The following is a 14,009-nucleotide window of genomic DNA, read 5'->3' as shown; positions in this document are numbered from 1 at the left end:
AAACTGACTGTAACTAGCAGTAAATGTTATTATTACTATTATTTTAGTAGTAGTAGTAGTAGTAGTAGTTTATTTATTTATTTATTTATTCATTCATTCATTCATTCATTTTAGATGACTCTTGTAATTTGTTTTTTTAGAAGCCTCTTGTGATTTATTTATTTATTTATTTATTTATTTATTTATTTATTTATTTATTTATTTATTTATTTATTCATTCATTCATTCATTCATTCATTCATGCATGCATTCATTTAGTTTAGATGCCTCTTGTGGTTTATTTATTTATTTATTTATTTATTTACTTTAGTTTAGATACCTTTTGTGATGTATTTATTTATTTTTATTTATTTAGTTAGTTTTGATGTCTCTTGTGGTTTATTTATTTAATTATGTATGTATTTAGTCATTTTTTTTAGATGCACCTTGGAATTTATTTATTTTATTTATTTTTATTAATTTATTTATTTTAGATGCCTCTTGTGGTTTATTTATTTATTTATTTTTACTTTAGATGCCTCTTGTGATGTTTATCTTATTTATTTTAGTTATGTTATTTATTTTACTTATTTAATTTATTGTATTTTATTGTTTTATTTATTTTTTATTTTAGATGCCTCTTGTGGTTTATTTATTTATTTACTTACTTTTTATTTTTATTCATTTATTTATTTTAGATGCTTTTTGTTATTCATTTATTTTTTATTTTTCAATAAATTTATTTAGTTTAGATGCCTCTTGGGGTTTATTTATTTTATTTTATTCATTTATTTATTTAATTTAAATGCCTCTTGTGGTTATATTTATTTCTTTTATTTATTTATTTATTTTAGATACCTCTTGTTGTTTGTTTATTTATTTATTTATGTTATTTTTTGTTGTTGTTGTTGTTTGTTTATTTATTTAATTATTCACTTATTTATTTTAGATCCCTCTTGTGATGTTATTTATTTATTTATTTTTGGAAAGCAGAGGAATAACAAAATAATCAACACCTGATGGATAAAGAAGATACAGAAATAAAGAGCAAACTTTCTTTTTTACTTATCCTCTTTCTCTTCTCTTATTTTTGACCGTACTTTGTGGAAATCCAGATGCTTTTGACTAGTGAGAAATGTCATTGTGTTGTTGCTCTCTCTTATTGCCAGGCTTGAGAAGTGCATTTGTAATTAAGTGAACAATACACTGCACATCAAACATTCCTGACACATTAGTGTTAAGAGGTGGGCGCAATAATAAGACGCAAGACATGCAACTAAATTTTTTTCATAAGGTGTCATGATTAATGTACCAGTATTACTGAGCTGTTTTTTTCAGGAGACCTGCTTAAGTCAGGTTTTCACTTAATACTTGATTACAGTATTAGTAATTTCTAATTCCTTACAAAGTGGGTCTGTCGTCAAGTGAGCAGTTGGAAATGTGGCAGATTTTATTCAATGAGATGGCAAACTGTATTGAATGGAAAAAAAAACACAATGGTAAACTTTGATCATCAAATTGTAAAGAAGTGTATGTTGTTTTAATACAGGCACTATCATTTATTTGGTAGGAAATTGGATGAATCTGAAAACAAATCTTTCATAGCAGGTTTCAAATATTGTTTATTTGCTATATTTTTTTTTCAAAATTCCAGCTGCAGCATCTGACCTGATGATTGCTAAAGACTTGCTAATTGGCTTGTTTTTTTTTACTGAGCCAAAAAAATAATAATAATAAATAAATAAATATAGTTCATTTATATAAGCTCTGTGATTGGTCGGCTTGTAAAGAAGCTCCAGATAGAAACTTTGGTTTTGTTTACACCTTAAATAATGTTGTTGCACATCTGCCGGCTCCTGCCTCAGAATGAGCTAGTTTAAGTCGCTTGTATATTAAGATATCGTCCGGAAAAAACTTAATACCAGCAAAGAAACCCGACAGAGAGGAACATAACATAACCTACTGCCACCTAGCATTTCGTAAGTGTTACAGACACCACACAGAAGTATAAATGCACATGTCCAGACATTTGTGCTTATTTCAGCTACTTATTACATGGTATTGGCCGGTAGTTTTTTTTTTTTTTTTTTTTTTTTTTTTGGGTGTGTGTTCAGCACAAAGTGTGCTACAACAATTTGAGAGAAATATTAATGTACATGTTTGAGTTTTTAGGAAAAAAAATATAATGCGTAGATCAGAAAACCTGAATGGGCCTGAATAAGACTTTTGAGTTACTAGTTTAGTAGGCTATAATATTTACTTCACAATTATGTGAAATTATTCTGTTCTCTCATTCAAAGAAACAAACTATAGAACATTATGTAATTACAGACATTATATAGATATACAGTATGTTCTTTAACTACAACTTACAGTATGAGTCACCTCTTAAACAAGATGATCAGTATGAATCTAAATCATAAAACAACAACAACAAACAGCATGTGATTTGATATGCAGCTTCTGTCTTCCTCTCAAATACACTCTCTCATGCTCTCTCTCTCTCTCTACTCAGTCTGATAATTATGGTTTCAAGTGGCCACACATTCAAGACCTATGCTTTTCTATTCCAATGGGTAATAAGTAGACCTCAGTTGCCATGGAAACAGCGGAGTCCGAAAATACGTCCAGACCCCATAGGAACAGGTTTTTGTCAGCTGTAAACACATTAGACATAAAAAACATCCATGCTCATACGTTCTTTAGCATCCTGCTATAATCATTTGCTTACAGATCAGATGTTCATGGCCACTTTCTGGAGCAGGAAGATGAGGAACGGGTTGACGACCATCTGTTGATGTTCAGTTTTAGATTATGTGTTGTTTGAGAAAAGGACAGTATGGATATCAGTGATGAAGTGAATTAGAAATATGAATAAATTGGTGAGACACTTTTGTTGCTGCACATTTTGAAGGACATTACAATTCTGGCTTGTTTATTTTTTTATTTGAATAATCAAATGATGTAATTAATGAAAATGGACAAACTGCTTTGACAACAGCATCTCTAAAAAATGAATTATTGAATTAATGTAGTTTGAATTTACAAATGGATGGATGAGTTTACAGCATAGTGTAGTGAGCATACAGAAAAGTAAAAGTGTCACACAAGCTTAATAAATATTCCAATAAATTAATTACATCGTTTTTTGGAATTTAACAGGGACATATAGAAATGTAAAGAAATAATCAAAAAAAATTGGAAAATCTATAAAAATTATACTAGTGTACAAACATAAATATGAACATTTTGATTTGTATTGACAGGTAAAAGTCTCGGTTTACAAGCTCGGAACTTTAAACTAACACACAGTTGGCTGTAAATGTTTTACAAAGACACAAATGATTGTGTACTCTCTGCTTGGTCTGTGTCCGATTCGTACATGTACGGCTGAATGCTGGTCCTTTCACTCGTGTTGCTTTTCTCTGTCTGCCTGTCTGTTGCCAAACGAAGAGTGGGGGAGCTCCTGGCTCCGCCCCCTTGTTACGTTAAGCGGGAAGTTGAAACTAATTATTATGTGATGCAACACACCCCTAAAACAGCGAGCTCATTTATTAAAAAGAAGAAGAAAAACATTCCATGGTTTTCAACAGAAAAGCTATTAATAAATATATCATTCCAAACAGTTAAAAAAAAATGTTTCAATGCGATTATAAAGTTATGTAAGGTCATCAATGACCGACACCTCATTAAATATTGACACAGTTGTGTGCTTGATACATACTTTTGGAGGTAAAGTGATACAAGACTAAAACCCCTGACATAGCGAAAATGTAGGTGTACTGTAAACGAACTGAAGATCAAAGGTTATGTAACACAACACTGTCTATAGAGCGCATAAAAGTACATGAATGTCTAAGTTGAGGCACGAATACAGATTAACTTACTCCCTCTTGTCAGATTTATTGTTCTCTCTTTCACTTCACTTATTCTGAACCTTTTACAGCTCTCTCTGTACCCGAACAGACCCTCACATTTCAAACAAGGTGTCAATCTTGCACCTCTGCATTTCTGTCATGTTTTCTGTCTTTCACTCACTCTTGCTCTCTAGTCAGTCAGGGAAGATTTGAAAAGATTTTTTCACCTTCGATTCATAACCATCTGTGTCTCTGTCTTCACTTTGCAGACGCATAGATGATTTTGAAAGGTTCACGCTGCGAAGAATTAAGTGCTGTGAAACCTGTAGATAGACAAGAGAGAATCAAAACAGATGGTTCACCTTCCTTTTCTTGACATATAGTCCTTATTCTCACATTCCTCCTGCACTGCTGAACTTGAGGTTAAACGCTGTCGGCCCACATGCAGGACTCTGCTAGTATAGGAATTTGAGGGGTATAATGAGGACTTTAAGGTCAGAAAGACAGTTTAGATGCTTAGTTACAATTCTGAAACTCACACAGTGTCGAATCTGCTCTGATAAGTAAACAGAAAAAAACAACGCCAGTGGGTTATAAATCCATCCATCAGTTGGGCTTGATGACAGTAATCTGAAAATCTTAAATCCACAGACTGGCATTATCCATCAGAACAGATATCATGCAGTATTATGCAGCCAGGGGACAAAAAAAAGTGCAATGAAAGTCTAAAAGTCTTTTTTCGGAGAGAATCGATAATCTGTTCGCCAAGTTGCAGCTTATGCGCTGAATCCCTCAGCAGCTTGTCTCAATCCAGTCAGAATTCAGTTCGCATGCATGCTGAATAGATCCAGGTTGGCAAAAATCAAAAGGTTGAACTTTTGAAAAAAAAAAAAAAAAAAAAAAATATATATATATATATATATATATATATATATATATATATATATATATATATATATATATATATATATATATATATAAAGAAAATAAAAAATACTGAATACAGAATGTAACTACTGTGATTTAACTACAGATTTGCATTAACGGTGTTGTATCTTTTTGACTTATCTAAAGCATAGAAATACTGTGATATGTTTGCAGACATTTAAGAAACATGCTAAGTGAACATTCTTGTTTATCTGAAAAACAATGCTGAACTCAGATGTTCTGCTTTGAAAATGTGCATTACGTGCCGAAACACTTTCTTTGTTTTTGTTATTTAACCCACCCACTGCCAGTTAAGCCAATATATTCCGGCACCCCAGGTTGCATTGGTGGAAAATCAAGAATTTTCCGGATCCAGAGTTCCACATGACATTATCAATTAGCAAATAATATGTAAATCAGCCTTTAGGCTCAATAGTCAGGCACACTGCTATTGATGTCGTCAATCAGTCAGCCTGTTCAGTCTTAGTTCCACCACTGGGTGTCAAACTTACATACTGCACCTTTAAAAAGCAGAATTAGCTTGCGTCACATTATAAAGCAAGCTATAGGAAACAAAAGTGGCATTGCAAAACAAGGAGACTAGAAGGGACACAAAGGTAGGATTCTAATTAAAAGCACGTAGGAACATCTTGAAAGCAAGACACTAGTCCCTTTCATACAGTGATACCGGTAAATATCCAGAAAATATCCGGAACGACTTTACCAGTATATTCAAAAAAGCGCTGTTCACACAGGCGAGGACGTTACAGTATTACAGTATTAGTATTGTGAACAACTTCGATGAAAACATATGGAGGATCACTTTCGCATGTCGAAATGTTTCACAGGCACACGCAAAACTTGAAGATAAACAAACAGCGGCTTATCATAAACATCTTATCGATGATTATTTACACAGTTGGCATTAAGAAGAACATATCAACGTTATCTGACTAACTTCTAGCAGCTAAATGCGTCTGGGAAAATATTCAAAGGCTTTTATTCTCATAAACCGCGCGGACGTGAATGCGTCTGACTGTTCTGATTGGCTAAGGCAGACGTCTCACGTTAGCACGTTCTAGACGTGCACCCAAAGAAAATATTAAGATTTTTATAGGACTGATGCATTCTCTGTATTGATTCTATGAACCATTCGTCCTGTAACCCTTGTACACTGCAGGTTTTTTTTTTTTTTTTTGTAGTATTATTTGAGAATGGATTTCCCAAAATTTGTAGGTACTTCACACTAAAGTGGTGCTTTGAGATCTTTTTACCCATGTTTTTTTTTTTTTCTTCTTCTCTATTGAAGCTAAGCTGGCTGTCACTGGATTTAACATTACACTGCAGCAATGCAGCTTTGGTATTTTTCTGATTTCATCATGCAGTCCATATGTTGAACAACTCAGTGCCAGAGGCAACAATGCAAACCCCAAAACGTCAAGATACAATCATAGATATATTCTTTGAGGAGTATTTTCCATTTTTTAAGCATATACTGTACTGTAGGTGGTTTCATTTAATTTTATACTTCTAGCAAATATATTAAAGTGTGCTATTAGTATACTTTTAAACCAAAAAAAAAAAAATGTTTTATGTACTTCTATGAAATGTAAAGCAGGTTCTTCTTAGAAATATACTTAATGCAACTATACTTGACATATCATTTTATTTTAAGATTTTTTTTCACATAATATTGCATATTCTCCCATTTTCAAAGACAACGTTTGAGGCTAGCCCTTTACCTTTACGAGTTTTTCTACCAGAAAATAACGACATTCAGTATTTTAAATAAGGCCAGCTACATATCTGAAAATCCACACAGATAATACATGTCATTTTTTTATAATAAAAGCTGATTAAATACTCCAATTCAACTTAGGAAAAAAGTTAAGTATACTTGCAGACATACAAATTATCAGTATACCTTAAATGATTAGTTAACTTTAAGTGTGCTATTTTGGAAAAGCTTATTTTGCTTTAAGTATATTTTAATTGTAATTAAATGTGTAAAGCATGACTTTTAGTGTATGCATAACACCTCTACATGTCTATTGATAAAAGTTAGATGCTCGTGGAGAGATCACAGATAAAGTGGTCATAGAAAAAGAGAAAGGGCTTTTCTTTTGAGAGCATTGGTTTAAAACTTGAGTGTTTTGCACTAATGGATATGTAAACATCAAAGGCGTTATGCATGTCCGTCTGTGAGAATAGCCATTGTTATCCCAGTCCCTGCTGGATTGCTTTGATGATAAACTGCTCAATAGTTGTTGTCAGACCTGCTTTGAAGTCTATTGGAAATGTTTCACAATGTGCTATCAGTCCATATGTACTGTATATACACCTAGTTACTTCATTCCAAAACTTGGTGCTGGAGAATTGTTAACAGTCACAGTAAATCACAGTAAATAAATAACCACTTATAAAAATAGCCACTTAAATAACCAAAGAAAAGCACAACTTAGAGTTGGTAATTTATGTGATCATGCTAGAAAATGCATGCTGTACTAAACCAGTCTGCAAGTTCATGTCCAGATGTCTTGATTGTTATTATTATTATTATTATTATTATTTTATATATATATTATTATTTTATTTCTTAATGTTATTTTCTGTGACATATGTGATGTCATTAGTGTTAGTCTGGCTGACAACTGTAGATGTGGCTTCAAAAAAGCTGAAAGACTGCAGTGAAGGATTCGTTGAATGATAGAGAGAGAAACACCTTTGATCTGTTGGCACACACAATCAAATTGGCCTTCAGACACACACAAAAGCACACTGCTTCCAGATTTCACTCTGCTGTAAATTCTGATGCAGATGGAGACAAAACGGTACACATCACACCACTTATTTAATATTTTGACCCTCACAATACTAATTGTATAATTTTATTTTTAAAAAAATGTTTGCAATTAATGCAGTTTTTTTTATTTCCTGTTGTGGTCGACATGTGTTTAACGTGCAAAAAAAAAAAAAAAAAAAAAACATTAAATGGAAAAATCACAAAAAGACTGTCAGCTTAGGATCGCATGACGTTGGTGGAGTAATTGAGGAACAGATAGCACCCCAAATAGTGGTAATAGTTGGAGATTTCTCTAGCTTTGTGGAGGTGCTTTTTAATCAGCTGACTACTTGAAAGTGAAAGTGAGGATTTGAAGCAGGTCTGCTCATCCATGTTCTGCAGTACAGTTACTGTGAGTAGTTTATGCATGTTTTACCCAGTATTTGATTAATTTGAACCACTTTTGAATGTGTTGTCAGAGGAATACATTTTCATTATAAGTCTATCATCTTTTAAATTCTGTTGACGTATATTTGGGTCAGTTTACTTTCTTTTGGTTGTGCATATATTGCATATTTTGTTTACATATGGGTTTTTCCTCAATCTTTACATTTCTATTCTAATTAAATTCATTATATTTTCTGATTTATCTAAGAGTTTTATTATTGACAGAGAGTTTATTTCTGGTATTTTATTCAAACTTGGGAAAGATTTATATTCTAATTTACCTTATTTTAACATAGAATTACATCAAGAATTAGATCAGAGGGGCCTGACTTCAACATCTCTGCAGGCAATTAGTTTATTGAACCTGAAGTGCTATCCTAACCTTAATAGTCGTAGGTGGCGCTACAAAAAATGGGGGCTCGTTCAGGATGGGAGTGAGGTTTAGGAGGATGAGTGTAATGTAGGCCAGCTATCTATGCAGGTAAACCTCACTCCTCTGACCTCAAAAGTTGTTCTAGTGACAGACGATAGAGGCCATGGTTTTTAGCCTACTTGTTAAAGCAACCGACTTCCATGCAAAGAATCGCCGGTTAGATCCCATCTCAGCGCGGGTTGGGTGCAGTACGACCGGTGATTTACATAAGATTAATATCTATATATGAAACTGTTTTACTGTTCTTGGTGGTATAGTCTTTAATTAATGTTAACGTTACATTATTTTAAGAGCATACTCATTGTATTTTTGCATTCCACTGACACATATCAACATGGATACATGAAATGTATGTATTAACTGTTGCCTCTTTTTTTTTTTTTTTTTTTTACCTTTTTTTAAATGCTTAAGTGTGTAGCTAATACTCTGCGTGGAGACTATCTACAAGGCTCACTTTCTCTGTATTTTCACCCTGTTTGCAAGGTAGTTCCTGCAGATGCTATACTTCTAAAAATGTCTCAGATAGAGGGAATTGCTATTGACTCGATTTCCGTGATGGCATGTCTTTAATATGTAAAGTATTAATGTTTGGCTTCATGTAGCTTTATGTTTATAATAGCTGTTGCTTCTTTGGCTGAATGCTTATACTACCTTTGAATGTTGTTCTAAGAACCACTATGGGGAATTAATAGCATGCCGCATCCAACTCCATCTGCTGTAAACATAACCAGACATCACATAAATGCACATTTTTAGGGGACTATACTGCATCCTATACTGCCACTGTGCCGTCCCTTCATCACTCCCCTCATAAACATGTCTTCAGATATATACTGAGATCATAATCCTGAACAAAGCACCTTACCTCAGCAACACTGGCGAGGGTGAAACCAGATAATAAGACAGCAGAGACGTGAGATTAATGCATGTCCACTGAATCTGCATGTGCTTTAAACTTTAAACTTTTTTTTTTTCTTCCACCTTACCTTGCGTCTAATAATCTCTCACTAACCTCTACCTTTATGGCCTTCAGCCTGAGTAAAACCATGATGAATTGAGCAGAGGAGAATTAGCTGGATGTTAAATTACATTATCAGAGGCCTGGAAGCTATGTTAGCTCAGTCTGGCTGGGGTGCAATCTATCCATTAGTACATGTTCCCCTGCATCAGTCCTGAGCCATTAATCATCAAACCAACCTAGGCCACTGTCCACTGAAGCGCAGGCGATCAGACCGCTCATGTCACCGCTGAACTCCCTTTTCCTTATTTTATTGGTGCCCTGCAGGCATATTTGTTTTTTTGGTTTCCTCAACATACCCGTCCACTAGAGAGGGCAACATCCTGATGGCTGCTCTAGGCTGAATCTTTTGGCACAGAAGAGTCAGGCTGCACTTTTATGGCCTAAAGATATAGTATTTTCATATGTGCAAGCATAAGCATGTTAACAAAAAGAAAGTGATTACTTCTGGCAGCTTCTGTAGTTCAGTGACATTTGATTGATTGCTTGAAAATGAAGTCAGTGCTAATATTTGCTGGGACTATTTTTAAGCTACCATAGCAAAAAAGTAGACTTTTTATCTAAAACATGTCAGGTGTCAAGGGTATCATGGTGGCTCAGTGGTTAGCACTGTTGCCTCACGGCACGAAGGTCACTGGTTCGAGTCGAGCTTGGTTAGTTGGGATTTTTGTGTGGAGTTTGCATGCTTTTCATTCATTCATTTATTCATTCATTCATTCATTCATTCATTCATTCATTCATTTTCTACCCATTTTCTGGGGCCAGGTTGCAGGGGCAGCAGTCTTAGGAGAGAACCCCAGACTTCTCGCTCGTCAGACACGTTCCCAGGCCAGCCGAGAGACAGTTCCTCCAGCGTGTCCTGGGTCTTTCCCCAAGGCCTCCTCTCGGAGGGACATGCTTGGAACACCTCCCAAGGTAAGCGTCCAGGAGGCATCTAAAATAGATGCCCAAGCCACCTCAGCTGACTTCTCGTGATGTGGAGGAGCAGCGGCTCTACTCCGAGCTCCTTTCGGGTGACAGAGCTCCTTACCCTATCCATAAGGGTGCGTCCTGCCACCCTGTGAAGGAAACTCATTTTGGCTGATTGTATACTGATTGTAAGATCTTGTCCTTTCGGTCATGACCCAAAGCTCTTGACCATAGGTGAGAGTAGGAACGTAGATTGACCAGTAAATCAAGAGCTTTGCCTTTTTGCTCACCTCCTACTTTAGCACAATGGACCAGTACATTGACCGCATTACTGCTGGCGCTGCACCAATCTGCCTGTCAATCTTATGTTTCATCCTTCTCTCACTTGTGAACAAAACCCCAAAATACTTGAACTCCTCCACTTGGGGTAAAGACTTTCCTCCAACTTGGAGATGGCAAACCACCTTTTTTTCCAGTGGAGCACCATGGCCTCAGACTTGGAGGTGCTGATTCTCATCTAACCACCCCAGTGCATGCTGAAGGTCCATGTTCAATGAAGCTAACAGATCAACATCATCTGTGAATAACAGAGATGAAAATCCTGTGGTCCCCAAACTGGACCCCCTCCAGCCCAATGCTGTGCTTTGAAATTCTCTTATAAATTATGAACAGATTTTGTTTTTTTGTTTTTTTGTCTAAGGGCAACCCTGCTGGAGTCCAACAAGCACTGGAAACAAGTCTGACTTATTGCGGGCAATGCGAACCAGACAGCTACTCTGTTCATACAGGGAGGAGACGGCCCTTAACAGAGCGCCACTAACTCCAGACTCCCAGTGCATCCACCACAGAATGCCACATGGGACACGGTAGAATGTCTCATCCACATCCACAAAACACATGTGGACTGGTTGGGCATACTCCCATGAACTTTCGAGTACCCTGGTAAGGGTAGAGAGCTGGTCCATTGTACCAAGGCCTGGGCAAAAACCGCATTGTTCCTCCTGGATCCTAGGTTCAACCATCAGCCGGGTCCTCCTCTCCAGTACCCTGTTATAGACTTTCTCCAGGAGGCTGAGGAGTGTGATCCCCCTATAGTTGGAGCACACCCAAGCAGTAATACTTGTTCCCCTCTCTTCTCCAAAGTAAAAAAAGAAAGAGGAATAGGCCGCATTTCGTGTTCCACCAATACTGCAAAGAGAGGAATTAAGTTCAGCTCACTATCAAAGTGCTGCACTACGATTATCCCGAAATGTAAAGTTTATTTCAGGAAATCAGTTAAATTTCGCTGCATTGCTTGTGATACTTCACACATTCACATACATAAACAAATCCTGAGCAAAGACTGGCAGTACCTATAGACATTACAATAGATGGCGGCTGCGTTGACGTGCCAAAGCAATGGACCGAAAGCAGACCATGCTTTCTATTATAATGTCCATGGGCAAATGTATGGACACAAACACACACCAAGCAGCAGCTGGGGAGAGGTGTGCCAGTCACTGAAACCAGTATAGGTGTTCTTAACTGTCCTCCACATTCTGTCTTTATTTTATGCGCTGTGTTTGTCATAAAGTTATCTGTAGCTTAAATAACCCCATACTGTATTTAGCTGTTCACTTGTACAGTGACAGTCAAAACACCCCTCAAAGCATTTTTTGTATGTGAAAAAATGGAATAAATCGAGCCCGGTTAGAATTTTTTAATGACAGACAAAGTTTCGTGGGCAGTGTGTCAATATGATTCACATAAAAGTAGGTTGATTTTATTTTTGAATGTGCTAAAATTACAGACAGAAATTTCGGATTCAGTGTGCAATAACCTTTATCCTGAGAGTAGTAACGACATGGATGTACTAACATGTGCTTGAAAACAGTGTTTGCACACCAATCTAATGAACACACCCTTACTGTATGATTAAAGTCAGTCATACACCAGACAGGAAGTGTAGCTCTGTGCTGTTCCAATTCTAAGAAAACTCGAGGTTTCTATATGCAAAAATAATATTATTTAAAAGAAGACTTCAGATGGCACACAGTGGTTCTGCAGGAATTCAAAAAGCATTCTGAGTCATAGCTTTGCACCTTAGTCAGACCCTGAAAGGCACTGTTGATGTGCATACACTAATAGAAAACAATGTTTAGAATTTTAAAAGACATGGCAGGGCACGTTAAGTGTGTGACCCCCTTAAAGGTATGAGTCATCATCTCTCAAAGCTTTACTAGCAAGACATTGGTTTGCTTTATCTAGAAGAGATACATAGTGTGTGTTTCATCTAACATAGTCTCATTCTGAAAACATAGCCCTAAAATATGTAGCCAGAAGTACGTTTGGCTGCATTTAATTTAAAAAATGAATGATAAGACGCGGTATGACGCCGTTCCTTTTCGTAACCGCTTACGTCCGTATGGACGTCTTTCCCACTGTTACCAGTTTGTCCTGTTAGCTCGCCATGTACGTCTTTGGATTTTAGAAGCAGAGAGGAGTTGACCACGACGACAGGGTTAGAGTCTGGTGAAGAATGGTTCCAGAAAGCAGGTAAGACAAAAACAGAAGCCAAAAATAAAATAAACAAGTAAATAACAGAGTGAGAATGCGGTAGAATTTGAAAATTCAGATGAGGGCTTTTTTGTGGATTACTTTTTAAAATTGTTGTTTGGGGTTAGGGAATTGAGTGGAAGGGTCAATCAATACAATTGGTTGGGTTTAGGGAAGGAGGAGGGGTGGGTCAGTCAATCGGTCAATCAGTCAGTTAGTCAAACAGTCAGTCGACAGCAGCCTCTGGTGAATTTACGCGAGAACAGCAGGCATGAATGGCACTCGTAAGAGAAATCTGAGATCTGAAGAAGCATACACAGCGGCCTCTGGTGGATTTGCAAAAGAAAAAAAAAACGTAGCTTGGAAGTATTTGGTGGTCTTCAGAAATGTAAATAGAAATACGTTTTTAGAATGAGCCTGAGTTGTTTCATCAGCTATATTGTGGTGGTGGTTTTTACATTCTGTCTGTATTGCACAATGAAAACACAGCTTTCTCTATACTCTAGTTGCTGTTTTTTTGTTGAATGACATGACTGTCAGTTTAATCAAGAGCAGCATATATATCTGCTTTATTATTCATAAATAAAATGCCTTTAAACTTTCCATTTGCCGGCATGTCTACAGGGAAAGTGTTGTTTAATGTAAAGTGCACTAACAGTCTCTTGAGCTGTTTTCTAGGAATATCTAAAATGTGAAAATTTATAGCTGAAATTCATAACCCTCCCAACTGAAATGCACAAAACATTCCAATCATCCCAGTTCTAAGGCCTGTAAAACTAAATCAGTGTGCTTTAGATATAGTCACTGCTTGTCATCCCTTGTCATGTTTCATCAGTGAAAAAAGTGTGATATTATACACAGATCAGCGATCTAATACATCTATAAGAGGGAGCTCTCATGGTAATACAGAAATACAAAGTGAATAATATTTCTATTTTCTTCCCTTAGAATCCAATAATCACCTTGATGTGGCGGAAAACTCCACGGGGCTGTCAATAATTGCTTAGCAAAACATTCTTTCACACACGCACAAATAAACAGCGTCTTCGAGGGGCATCAAAAAGTCCTGGTTGTAATCTAATGAACTCTACTTTTTGGTCGCATCCCAATTATCGCTCACAG

The 14,009-nt window shown here is 36.0% G+C and overlaps 1 long non-coding RNA gene across 1 annotated transcript in view; it reads left to right on the top strand.

Moving 5' to 3' along the window:
- LOC147834003 (uncharacterized) overlaps positions 1-14,009 on the top strand; it is a 152,227-nt gene that overhangs the window by 57,135 nt on the left and 81,083 nt on the right. The window contains exon 3 of the long non-coding RNA XR_015506988.1: positions 10,209-10,358. This is a non-coding gene — a long non-coding RNA (uncharacterized LOC147834003). The remainder of the gene's footprint in view (positions 1-10,208; positions 10,359-14,009) is intronic.

The sequence above is a fragment of the Danio rerio genome, chromosome 14 (genome assembly GCF_052040795.2).
Source record: "Danio rerio strain M-AB ecotype USA chromosome 14, GRCz13ab, whole genome shotgun sequence".
Taxonomy (NCBI): Eukaryota; Metazoa; Chordata; class Actinopteri; order Cypriniformes; family Danionidae; genus Danio; species Danio rerio.
Note: the sequence above shows the minus strand (reverse complement) of the source record. Positions and strands in the feature narration are given on the sequence as shown.